The sequence below is a fragment of the Myotis lucifugus genome, unplaced genomic scaffold (assembly GCF_000147115.1).
Source record: "Myotis lucifugus unplaced genomic scaffold, Myoluc2.0 scaffold_377, whole genome shotgun sequence".
NCBI lineage: Eukaryota > Metazoa > Chordata > Mammalia > Chiroptera > Vespertilionidae > Myotis > Myotis lucifugus.
The window spans coordinates 897,890-910,009 of NW_005871425.1; positions in this window are offsets into that span (position 1 = coordinate 897,890).

Genomic DNA, 12,120 nt, shown 5'->3' on the forward strand with positions numbered 1-12,120 from the left:
CGGGGGAGGGGACGGTGGGTTGCCTGGCAGCGGCCTGACTCGGCTGGTCCTCCCCCCTGGAAAGCTTGTTATTTCTCTGAAAAACGCCCTGCTAGATGGAGGTCTAGCGAAATGACTGCCACCATGGGCCCGATCGTTACCCTTGTCTGTCTAGCGCTAGGAGGTATCGCTAAGCCCTGATGACACAGTGGAAAGTCCGAGACTCAGGAGGGTCCGTAGACACGCACGCCTGCAGCCGCACAGCATTTTAGTAGCAGCGCGCAGCCTGGGATCTAGGCTGTGCGTCTCCCGAGCCTGGGAGTCTCTGCTCCATCACACCCCAGCCAGAGCTGACACTGAGGCTGTCAGATGGCTCCATTACTGGGGAACTTTATTGTATAACCGAAGGAAGCTGGAGGAGCTAAGGGAATCTTTTTATTTTTATTATTTTCTGAACGTGATTTTCAATCGTGTCCTACAGACAAAGTACTAGCAGAGAAGACGTGTTACTTGGTTATTCTCCCAGCTCTCGGAATCTAGCTAAGAATATGAAATCTAGTGAATTTCTCAGAACTGCCATTTCATTGAACATCCTCTGTCTGTGATTTTGGCACGATTAGGGCTTGGATAATCTCATGATTTTTTTTTTTTTTCGGGATCGAGCTATAGTCACATCCTGTTTCTAAGGTTATGCCATGAAGGGTCTTTCCTGGGTTTTACGACCAGTAGTGGTGACGGCACTGTAGCCAGGGAAAGGCTGTTCTTTGATCCGAGGCCATCGTTGCCACTTGCCATTTATTGCTGCTGCTTAAACTTTTACTCAAAGCCTCGTTCAAAAGCTGTGGTTTTCTTTCTGTGGGCGGCGAGTCGTCATCCCCAAAGATGTTTGCCAAGTGAGCAAATATCTGAACTTCCAACGAGCTGCTCACCATAAAAAAAATACCTGCCCACAGAAGCAATACATCACATTTCTTTTTGCCACGCATATGGCATAGGAAATACGTACCACGACATCTTTGTATCAAGTCAGAGGGTGATGTGAGAAAAGACATCTGACTGTGTCACTAACACATTGGGAATTCTTGGGTCAGTTCCTTTGTGCCCAGCACCTCAGTTTTCTAGTCTGTAGAATGGGAAGATTGGATTAGATGACTTCCATATTTCTTTCCAGCTCTAACCTTTGATTCTGCTGTGAAGAATTTGGAATATTCTTAGAATTTGGAACTTACTTGTGTCATTATATTCAGCCTGATGATAGTGCTTTAGGCTTTTAATATCACCTTTATATTTATTTTCATGTTTAATCTTCACATTTTTTCTAGAGGGAGTCCCCATTTACAAAGAAGTTAGATTTGCTAAAAAGTTTGCCCCAGATTTATCTAAAACATGAATCAGTGTGCCACAAAATATTCCTTTAGGCTTATTACTTCAGTCCTGGTACATACCGAATTTGCTGCTTTTGAGTGGTCAGTAAATTAGCTCCCTAAACTGTGAGCTCCTCAAGGACAGGACCCATCCAATTTATCTTCATATTCTTAGTAAATTTCATTTTACAGTCCAGGGACTTAATAGAGTTTTGTTGACGGAATGAATGAGCAGTAATTACAACAGTGGTAGAAGAATTGGATGTAAAAGGGTTCTTGAGTTCCAATCAATACTTATTGAGAGTCTACAATGCAGAACTATTTTCTTTCAACATTACAAATTTCTCTCTCTGTCTCCACTTCTTCAAATTAAGGAAATATCATCATTATGGGACATTAATAATGCCTTCTTAAATAGTAGGGCTTATCGCCAGGCCTTCCTTTGTATGCATTTTATTGCATTCTTTGAAGAATACAAAGATTTAGAAGAAAATGATTTCAAAAAAATCTGACTCACTCAAACCAAATTGCTCACTTTCCCCGTGTATTGTTGCTTTTCTCGTTGTTGTAAAGAGACAATGTCCTGTACCTAGCTTTTGATCTTTTTTGAGTTTTTTGAAATAAATGTCAGGATTGATCAGTCAGTTTGAGCAGGCACAGCTTAGTCTGTTCTAAGTATTTTAATTGAGTATCACTCAACAAAGTAGGAATTCTTTAATGATCTTAAGTTTTACCATTTATAAAAAGATGAAACTGGTGAGTCAAGTCCCCTATGACCATAGCTCTATTTATATCCACATCTCCAGGGGTCTCCTAGGGAATTCTGTACAAATTCCTCACAAAATTCACAAGCAAAATATTAAGCATCATAAAAATCCTAAGTTTGGGGAGAACAAGAGAAAGTCCATCTGGTCCACCTTTTCCATTTTTCAGGTAAGTTCTGAGAAGTGATTACTTAGGGACAGAGCAGGCTTTAGAATTATACTAGACTGATCTGGCCTTTGACCTTTGATTACATTTTAATCAAAGATTAATCATAATAAGAAGAGCAGAGCAATGCTGCCATCCACAAGGCCTCCAAGTGACTGTGGAAAACTCTTGCAATGACTTTGCTTTGGACTTTGTTATCCCATTTGGGGTTTGGCTGTCTTGAATTGTTCTCTGTGCTAGGCCTTATCTATACAGCTGTTTAAAATCATTGACCTTCATTTAAGTTGCTGACCCTTTCCTGTTAAGCCTTATCATGCTTTCTTTACTTATGTCTTCTCAATTCTAGCCGTGTTTCCCTCTCTTATCCCCCAAAGCGAATGTTTTAAGATGGGTAACAAACAAATGCAAAGGAATGTAGCCGTGCAATTATAATTCTTTTGTATGTTTTAGGGTATGGCAAAGTGCTAATGAAGAATAGTCACGGCTATAGCTTCATTTCTCATAATGAAACTTTTAGGCTGGTTCCTCAAAAAACGGTCCTCTTCTTCAGCTGATTAAAACAGGTATGGACTGGACTTGTTCAGAGATGGCATTCTTTCGCAAAAAGGAAACCTCGTTCCATGGCTCCAGCAGCACCTAACCTTTAACCTAGCTGGCTGACTAGCAAATGTTTAGAAGCAAAACGCCCTTTAGAAAATAACAATGGCTTGGTGGAAGCCTATGGTATCGCCATACAAAACACAGGCTGAGATATATGCTCCAACCTCAAGGTCTTACAAAATACAAGTTCCCACGGCGACAGAGTGCTGAATAGCTCTCGTCGGTTCTTCTCCTTTCTTTAGGGTTTGAAAATCAGAAATGCCTCTGTTAGAATCACTGTGTCAATAGGCCATTTCAATGATGGCTTATGGATTTTGCTGCTATTCAGTTTTGAGGTCATTTCCTAGGTTTCAAACTTAGTGCGAGACAGGTGCAGCGATGCCACTTTGCGTGGCAGGGAAGAGCTAGAGCAGTGAAACATGAAACTATAAATCAGTTCTCTTGTCACCAGTCTCTTCGGCTGCTCTACAAGAGGGTCCTGACTCAGCAGCATTCCGCTGGAGTGGTGAAGGGAACGAGGCCGGGGAAGGCTTGTTCCCCAGAGCCTGCTGTGGAGGGCGCAGAATGATGGAAGACCTGGGATCTTTCCGCTGCTCAAGACGTTAGACTATAGCCTCAGATTCCAACTAATTTTTCCTTGACTTCTGATCTGACTTTTGTCAATTGAACTGACTTACCTTTTAAATATTGTCAATAACCACACCTGATATTTGTCTAGGGCTTTATTGTCTACAAACTAATTTGATCTTTTTTTCTCCTCTCATGTAATCCTCACACAAGCCCTTGAGGTATATGATTATTATACCCATTGTACAAATGAGACAACTGAGTCTGTGTGGCTGAGCGGCCAAGGAAGCAACCATTTAACCTAGCAAAGAATATTCCACAATATTGTAAAAGAGGTTTCTTGGGAAATAACTGTTTTCAAAACAAAACAACAACAACAAAAATAAACCTTTCATTGAAATAAGACAAAATTTCTGTCTAAACTCTTGGTTTGTGGAGGAGAATGTGAGAAGAGAGGGGCATTCCAATACTCATTTGTACAACGTGAAAATTCTCCCAAAGGGAATATGTTCAGGGAGCAAGTGATCCCATCATCCTGTTGTGCCGCCTAGAATTGGTTTATTATCCAAGGACTGAGAGTCTTTACTTAGAATGAATAAGGACTCAGGAAGCTTCTTCACTGGACTTAGAAAGAGACCCAGTTTTTCTGTTCAAGTACAACTTGCCTTCGGCCATATTTTCTCCATGACAGGAAGCGGGGAATGGGGTCATTTAGGTGAAAGTAGGGAGAGAACTGCTGAAGCAGGAAGGCCCAGGCCAGGTATGTGCTTGCTCAGGGTCATACAGGGTATGGGTCGGGATCCCAGCAGAACAGTCCAGCGTGTTCCTGAGGAGGTGTGGCTTGCCACCAAACCTAGGAAGACTGGCTTGATTTTTGGGTTAACAGAGGACACACTGCTTCAGGGGGTTTAGCATTAGAGCAAAGGACTCCCCTCCCTCCCCCCGCCTTTTTTCCTCTACTTTGGAAAATCCACACCTAATGTCTTCTCTAGTTCCATGAGTGAATTGAGCTCAACACTAAATAATTAAATAATCTTTCGGTATTTATTGACTCAGCTACTATGATGAGGCCAAAGAGTATATAATGGTAGCTTCTGCTACTAACTGGTTGAAGAGGTAAGATAGAAAAGATAGCAAGCAGAAGTGGATAAGAGGTATAGGAATTCAGGAGATAAGAAGTTCACAAGGAGCTATGATAATCAGGAATGTTTGGAAGCTGGGGCATTTAAACTGGACATGAAGAGAGGAGGTGAAGATATGGACAGCCATGTGGATCCTGGGAATGGCGTGGAGAAGGCAATGAGTTGGAAGGGCACAATATGTATTCAGGGGGTAGAGAGTAAACCAATTTGAAACAGAGTTCATATTTGTAGAATAACGGGGGGAAAAAAGTTGAAAAAGTAGATCAACCAACTGTTGAAGGGCTTTGAATGCTGAGCACAAGGACTTAGCATTAAATCCTGCCAGCACTGAGGAGCCAATGAAAGCTTTTGAACAGGTAAATGACATGACGAAACTAATCTGGCGGCCGTGTATTGAATGGATCAGAAGAGGACAAGATCACTGGGATGATAAAGAACCATGGATGTGATATTAAAACTTTTAGGACCTTCAAAATTATCTGTTTTTCATTTTTTTTAATTGTCTAAAGTTTTACATATGTCTCCTTTTTTCCCCGATTAAGACCCTCAAGATTCTTGATCCGGGCAACACGGTAGTGCTGTCCAATAGAATTTTTGTGATGAGGAAATGTATGCTGTCCAATATGATAACCATTAGCCACGTGGGTCTACTGAGCTCTTGAAATGTGGTGAGTGAAAGTGAGGAATTGAGTGTTTTATTTTAATTAATTTTGATTTAAATAGCCTCATGTGGCTGGTGGCTACCATATTGGACAGCACAGATCCAGAAGGTAGGACAAAGGTTTTTCATTATGATTCAAAACCAAACCACACAGTTACCAAAGGAGACCTTCCCTCTGTTGGAAGTGGTGAGGCCCATTCTTTGGTATAATCCACAATCAACATCAATTTACCCGATTTACCATTATGGTCCAGTTCTCTGCATGTCAAGCCTCCAGTGAAAGTGTCAATTTGCGCCAATCTGGCGCTGCTCTTCAGGCAAACTGAGTCATCCCCAAACCTGCCATTCCAGTCCACCACTGTGGCCACATATCCCTCAACTGAATAGTCGTTGAATCATTTGTAAGCTGCTAAATGCCTATTGTTGCAGGGATCTGCTCTCTGTAGGGTAGAAATGAGAAGTTGCTGGCTACTGTTTTATGTTGACTGAAGTTACTTTTACATTTGATTTTTTGATTCATGGGGAAATAGTGATTCAAGAACTTCCAAAATAATATAATTTAGAGAACACACTGCTCAGTAGGTCAGCCGCATGAAAAAAAAAATCAGCTTGAATTTAGTGTAAACAATTAAAGCACAAAACCTATGATCTTATCCCATCGAGTATTTAAAATCTGAATTCATATACTTGGTCCCTAAGTCTTTCTAACCAGTGGCTGCTTGTGACTTAAGAGCTCAGTAGGTCAAAGCACAGAGCTAATGAGGCCCCAAGTCATGGGTCTAGTCTCATTAATGGCCCATTATTTTGCTCTGTTCTCTATCCCTGACCCCTTACTGTGTTGCATATTCATGACCTTGGTCACAAGGGTGGAACAGGCCAGAGAGGGACTAGTGCAAATCCATCACCACAGCTACTAGCAAAACAAGCTCTGTGAATGGAGGGCAAGAGGTGTCCTCTACTATACAAATGAAAGCATTTGAGAAAAAAAGAAAAACAAGAACAGGGCACACATACCAGGTGAGTGTGCTGTTTGGAAAGATTGCACTTTAGGCCATTAACTAAATATATTGATGAACATTGCAAGCTGGAACACACAGCAGGACATGTAGTCTGGTTATGATTCACTGAGATTATGGGACACTAAATAGACACCTATACTTGTATGCTAAAATTGATAATGTTTTCTTCATGGTATAAAGTCATGGTCTAACATTTGCTTGTTCTGTTCTGATAGCAACATCTATTCAAATTTAAATGTTATATTAGAATTCTTACTCTATTCTTTACCTATAGGAGTCATTCATAAATAATAGCAAAATTTTAAATAAGATATATTGTTGACAGAGATAGTAAAGCTTTTCTAAACAATCCTGTATAACATTAAATGAAATGTAAATCCATACACAAACAGCAAGAATCTATTCTGGCTCTTGGAGATGACGCGAGGTAGAGAATCCCAAATGGTGGATAATTACCAAAATGCCATTGGACTATGGGCAGAGAGGAGGGAACGGGGATGGTAGGGAGGCAGGAGACAAGATTTCTCTCCTGTGAGATAGCACAGGACAGGGGCTCCAGTTTGGGATTACAGATTTCTTGAGGAAAATAAATAGATAATCCATCCATGAAGACACAACTGACTATAGTTATATGTAGTGAATGAATTTAGACAGGTTACTTTGTAGAAACCATGAAATAAATTCTCTCTCTCTCTCTCTCTCTCTCTCTCTCTCTTACACACACACACACACACACACACACACACACACACACACACATTCATTTTCTCAAAAGAATTTAAGTTCCATAAAGGCAAGAAGATCTATCATCTATCTATCTATCTATCTATCTATCTATCTATCTATCTATCTATCATCTATTGATCAATCTTAGCTACTGTATTCATAGGGCCTAAAAGAGTGTGGGATATAATAATATTTAAATAGAGCTTTGTTTTGAGGCAGATCTAGATATGTAAATATATTCTCTGGAAAAAAAATATATATATATATCAGGACTATACTTTGATTTGCATAAATTTATGTCTTAAAAATCAGGTTTGCTCCAAGACAGTTTTGTGGAAGAGAAACTTAAAAGACCAAATCCTGGAGATAGGGTTTGGAACAGGACTAGGATTAGGGCACACCCAGTCACCTCTTTTGATGCAAGCATAGAGACATCGACTGAATGTTTGACAGTGAGAAAGGCTCCTTGCTTTCTTAGGCCTCATCTGCACGGTGAGAGATGCCCTTCACCTAGAAGGCATCACAAAGGTAAGGTTTTGCTTGAGTTTTCTCTCACAGACCCTCTACTCCTTGTGTGTCATAGAGCTATTACAACATTCCTATGATCTTATTTTAATTTTAACTAAATGGGTAAGAAGTATCTCTTTAAAGTCAACATATAAACTTATTATTTCCACTCCCCCAACAAAAAATTAAATAAAAAATAAATCCTATTAAATAATAGATATAGTGTGATTCTTACATGCTTGGTTCTCTGAGCTAGAATCTTGGGTTCCACCACTTAAATTAGGCAAATCACTGAATCACTCAGTGCCTCAGTTTCCACATAAGGAATGAGCAGAAGAATGAAATAACACATTTAACACAGGACCTAGCCATAGTCAATGCTCAGCAAATTCTTTTTTTTTTTTTTAAATGTAGTTCCAGCCCCACCTGTGGGGGGGGGGGAGGGCAATAATTTGCATTTTTTTAAAAATATATTTTATTGATTTTTTTACAGAGAGGAAGGGAGAGAGATAGAGAGTTAGAAACATCGATGAGAGAGAAACATCGATCAGCTGCCTCCTGCACATCTCCTACTGGGGATGTGCCCGCAACCCAGGTACATGCCCTTGACCGGAATCGAACCTGGGACCTTTCAGTCCGCAGGCCGACGCTCTATCCACTGAGCCAAACCGGTTTCGGCCAAATTCTTTTTTTTTAATTTTTAAACTATTTCCATTTCTCCGTTTTTTCCACTTCATCTTCAATATATGTATATTGAAGTATGCATACATATATGACACATATGTGTAATATGTATATGGGATATATGTATATTTTATAATCATATGTTATAATCTCAGACACAGGGTTTTATGACTGGAAAGAACTTATAGATTAAATTCAAATTTCTTGTTTTCCCCAGGAGTATGTACAATAATTGCATTTGTATTCTTTCTGTTAGACTCAGAGGGGTGAGGTGATCTGGTTACTAACAGAAATGATATTCAAAACTGAGATTCCTGGTTTGGGGCTTCATTCTTTCTACTCTTGGTCTAGTTAACATTATTTTATTTAAATAATAATGATAACCATTTTCTCTCAATATCATGACATATTCCATAGACTTGGTTCTCAGTAAATTATGATATACTAGAGGCCCGTTGCACAAAGAGATTCGTGCAATAGGCCTTCCCTTCCCCTGGCTGCCGGCACTGGTTTTCCTACGGCACCCGGGACCCAGGCCTTCGCTCTGGAAGGAGCCTTCAGTCTTCGCTCTGCCGCTTCCCCCCTCCGTATGCAAATTAACCGCCATCTTTGTTGGGTTAATTTGCATACTCTCCTGATTGGCTGGTGAGCGTAGCAGAGGGATGGTTAATTTACATGTTTGTCTATTATTAGGTAAGATAATAATGTGGCTTATTTTCCTGATCGCTGATCTCTCCATAAATTAAGTTTATCCACTTTCGGGAGGTTAGAGTAGTCCCCCCTTATCTGTGGGCATTATGTTCCAAGACCCCAGTGAATGCATGAAATCACCAATAGTACTGAACCCTATAATGTATGTTTTCTCCTATATACACCTATTTTTTCACTAAAAGGAAACAATTTAAAACTTTTATTTATTTATTATTATAATTATTATTTTAAAATTCTCATCCAAAGATATGTTTCTATTGATTTGAGAGAGTAAGGGAGAGAGGGAAAAAAATCAATGTGAGAGGGAAACATTGATTGGTTGCCTCCCATACATGCCTCACTCAGGGATTGAACCCACAACCTGGGTATGTGCCCTGACTGGGAATCGAACCCGAGACCCTTCGGTGCAGGGAACAATGCTCCAACCAACTGAGCCACACTGGCCAGGGCAAGGAGGCACTTTATAGCTTCTCTTTGGGGCATCTGAATCGCCAGCATCACTACTCTTGCAATTTGGGGGCCATTATTAGGTAAAATAAGGGGTACTTGAACACAGCACTGCGATACAGCAACAATCTATCTGATAACCCAGACAGCCACTACGTAACGAACAGGTGGGGAGCTTATTCAGCATGGATATGCTGGACAAAGGGATGATTCATGTCCCAGGCAGGATGAAGCGGGACTCGCAAGATTGCATCATGCTACTCAAAGCGGCATGCCATTTAAACCTTATGAATTGTTTATTTCTGGAATTTTTCATTTAATATTTTTGGGCCGCGGTTGACCATGGGTAACTGAAGCCTCAGAAAGTGTGGGCCAGAGGAGCCTATTGTACAATTGACCCTTGAATAATGTGGGGGTTAAGGGTGCGGGGAGTTGAAAACCCGAGTATAACTTTTTTTTTTTAAAAACTTAAGTTGTCCCTTGGTATCCATGGGGGATTGGTTCCAGGGCCTCTTGCAGAAACCCAAATCCGAGGATGTTCAAGTCACCAGTATACAAATGGCGCAGATCAATGCATACAGTCGGCCCTCTGCATCTGTAGACTCCCAACAGTACAGGTATTTCTTGAAAAAAATCCACCTATAAGTGGACCCACAGAGTTCAAACGGTGACCTTTGTGTTGGTCAAGACGAAAACCCTGGGGGATTGGTTCCAGGGCCTCTTGCAGAAACCCAAATCCGAGGATGTTCAAGTCACCAGTATACAAATGGTGCAGATCAATGCATACAGTCGGCCTCTGCATCTGTGGACTCCCTACAGTACAGGTATTTCTTGAAAAAAATCCACCTATAAGTGGACCCACAGAGTTCAAACTGTGACCTTTGTGTTGGTCAAGATGAAAACCCTGTAATCATCTAAGTTGTTAGAAGAATCTGCTTCATGAAGTAGGCAAGTCCTTCACATTGCATGTTTAAAAATTTCAGATATTGATTTCATCCATATATAATCTAAGATTAGAGCCCTGAACAAGGGCTCACACTCTATTTTATGCTCCATCCTGACTCATGGTAAGATCCTGGGCAAGTCACTTGACCTTCTTATATTTCAGTGTGGCAAACTAGCCATAAAACGGAATAAAGTATGACCTCATTATAAACCCACTAGACTTGAAAGCTAAGATGTGATTTGATACATTTAAGAATTACCAGAAGATAACTCTAGATGGTGAATATGAAGACTCAGAATAATGAATTTTCCTGTAATAAGTAAAATGATCCTATTGTTAGCAAGTAAAGTCATGGAAAGCCTTTTATTTGGGCGAAATAGGTTAAATGACAGAGGGAGAAATATTACTTTATAAAATGCCTGGTTTTCAAAACCATGGATTGTAGCAATTTAACCAAAATAATGATAAGAAATGAAAGAATATTAGAAGCTAATGTATCCTTAATAATTAAATACATTTCATTTCTAGGCCATTATTTCCTCCTACTCATATAATATACTCCATGTTTTAAAATGTATTAAATTAACTACTATGTGAGAAACCTGACAAAAGAATACAAATTCCTTCTCTCTCTCTCTCTCTCTCTCTCTCCCTCTTTCTATTGACAGCAGGTTCACCCTTTCTGTGGTATGCTAGAAAGAACATAAAAGTAAGAACAGCTCCACAGATGACTGTCTAAGGTTACCTCAGCAGTCCTGCGGCATCTGCAATGTGCCTGAACATTTTGCATTCTTTTAAAATATCTTTCTGCAGATTTTGTTAAAGCATGAAACAAACATAGCCAAAGTCCTTTCGAGCAGAGCTTCTCAATCACACACGTTGCCACTTTCTCTGAAAGAGTAAGCAGATGATAACGTGCGACTGCTGCCCAGGCCCTGTAAACAAAAGATCAAATTGTGTTCTGCCTTGGCAAGAAAAGAAACTGCAGCGTTTTTGTTTGGTCAAGATTTCTTTCTTTCTTCTTTTTACAAGTTTTGGGCTTCAAATCAATAGCTGGAATTGTCTTTTTTTTTCTACTTTACAGAAAAAAGTGAAAACAGTAAATTTAAAGATTAAAATGCCATTTAAAAGTGAATATAATCAAGATTGTAGGTTAAAATCTAGTCTAGCTCCATAGCAGTGTCAATTAGCTGTGTCTTCCAACTGTAATCTGAGGGACTCTAAGTATTCTTTCTTTGTTTGTTTCTCTGGATTGATGAGTAAAGATCTGATCCCTCTCAGTCAGGATCAGTAAAATTAAGAAAAACAATGAAAGCGTGGTTTTTAAGGTCCATAGAAGATGTACAGATACCTAAGTTTTAATAAGACTGCAGTCAGGATGAATAGTAGTATTTTCCATAGGAAAAAGAGAACAAAACAGTAGGGGAGAGATATTGTTCAGGCATACAAAAAAAAAAAAATTAGAGGAAACGTAAAAACATCCCATTAAGAGTGGCTAAGCTTATGAACGTGGTAGATTTAGCAATTGGGCACCTATAATTTGTCTCAGCTATTGCTTCAAATTTTGAGAAGAAAAACGCCCAATTTCTTGCATGAGGAAAACTGCTTTGCCCCTTCCAGACCCCTCTCCCGGGCAGCTGAAGGTGCCCGCTCAATTCCTCTGTCCTGTCCCCAGCTCCCCGCGGCCGCCCCTGCCCCAGGACGGGGTGCCCAGCGCAGCGGTAGGAGACGTTAGCACAGGGGGGGGGTGGCGGTGGTGGTGGTGGTGGTGGTGGTGGGGAGGTCTTGCAGAAGGGGCGGGGCTGGGTGAAGGGCGGCGGCTTTCCGAAGCCCAGGG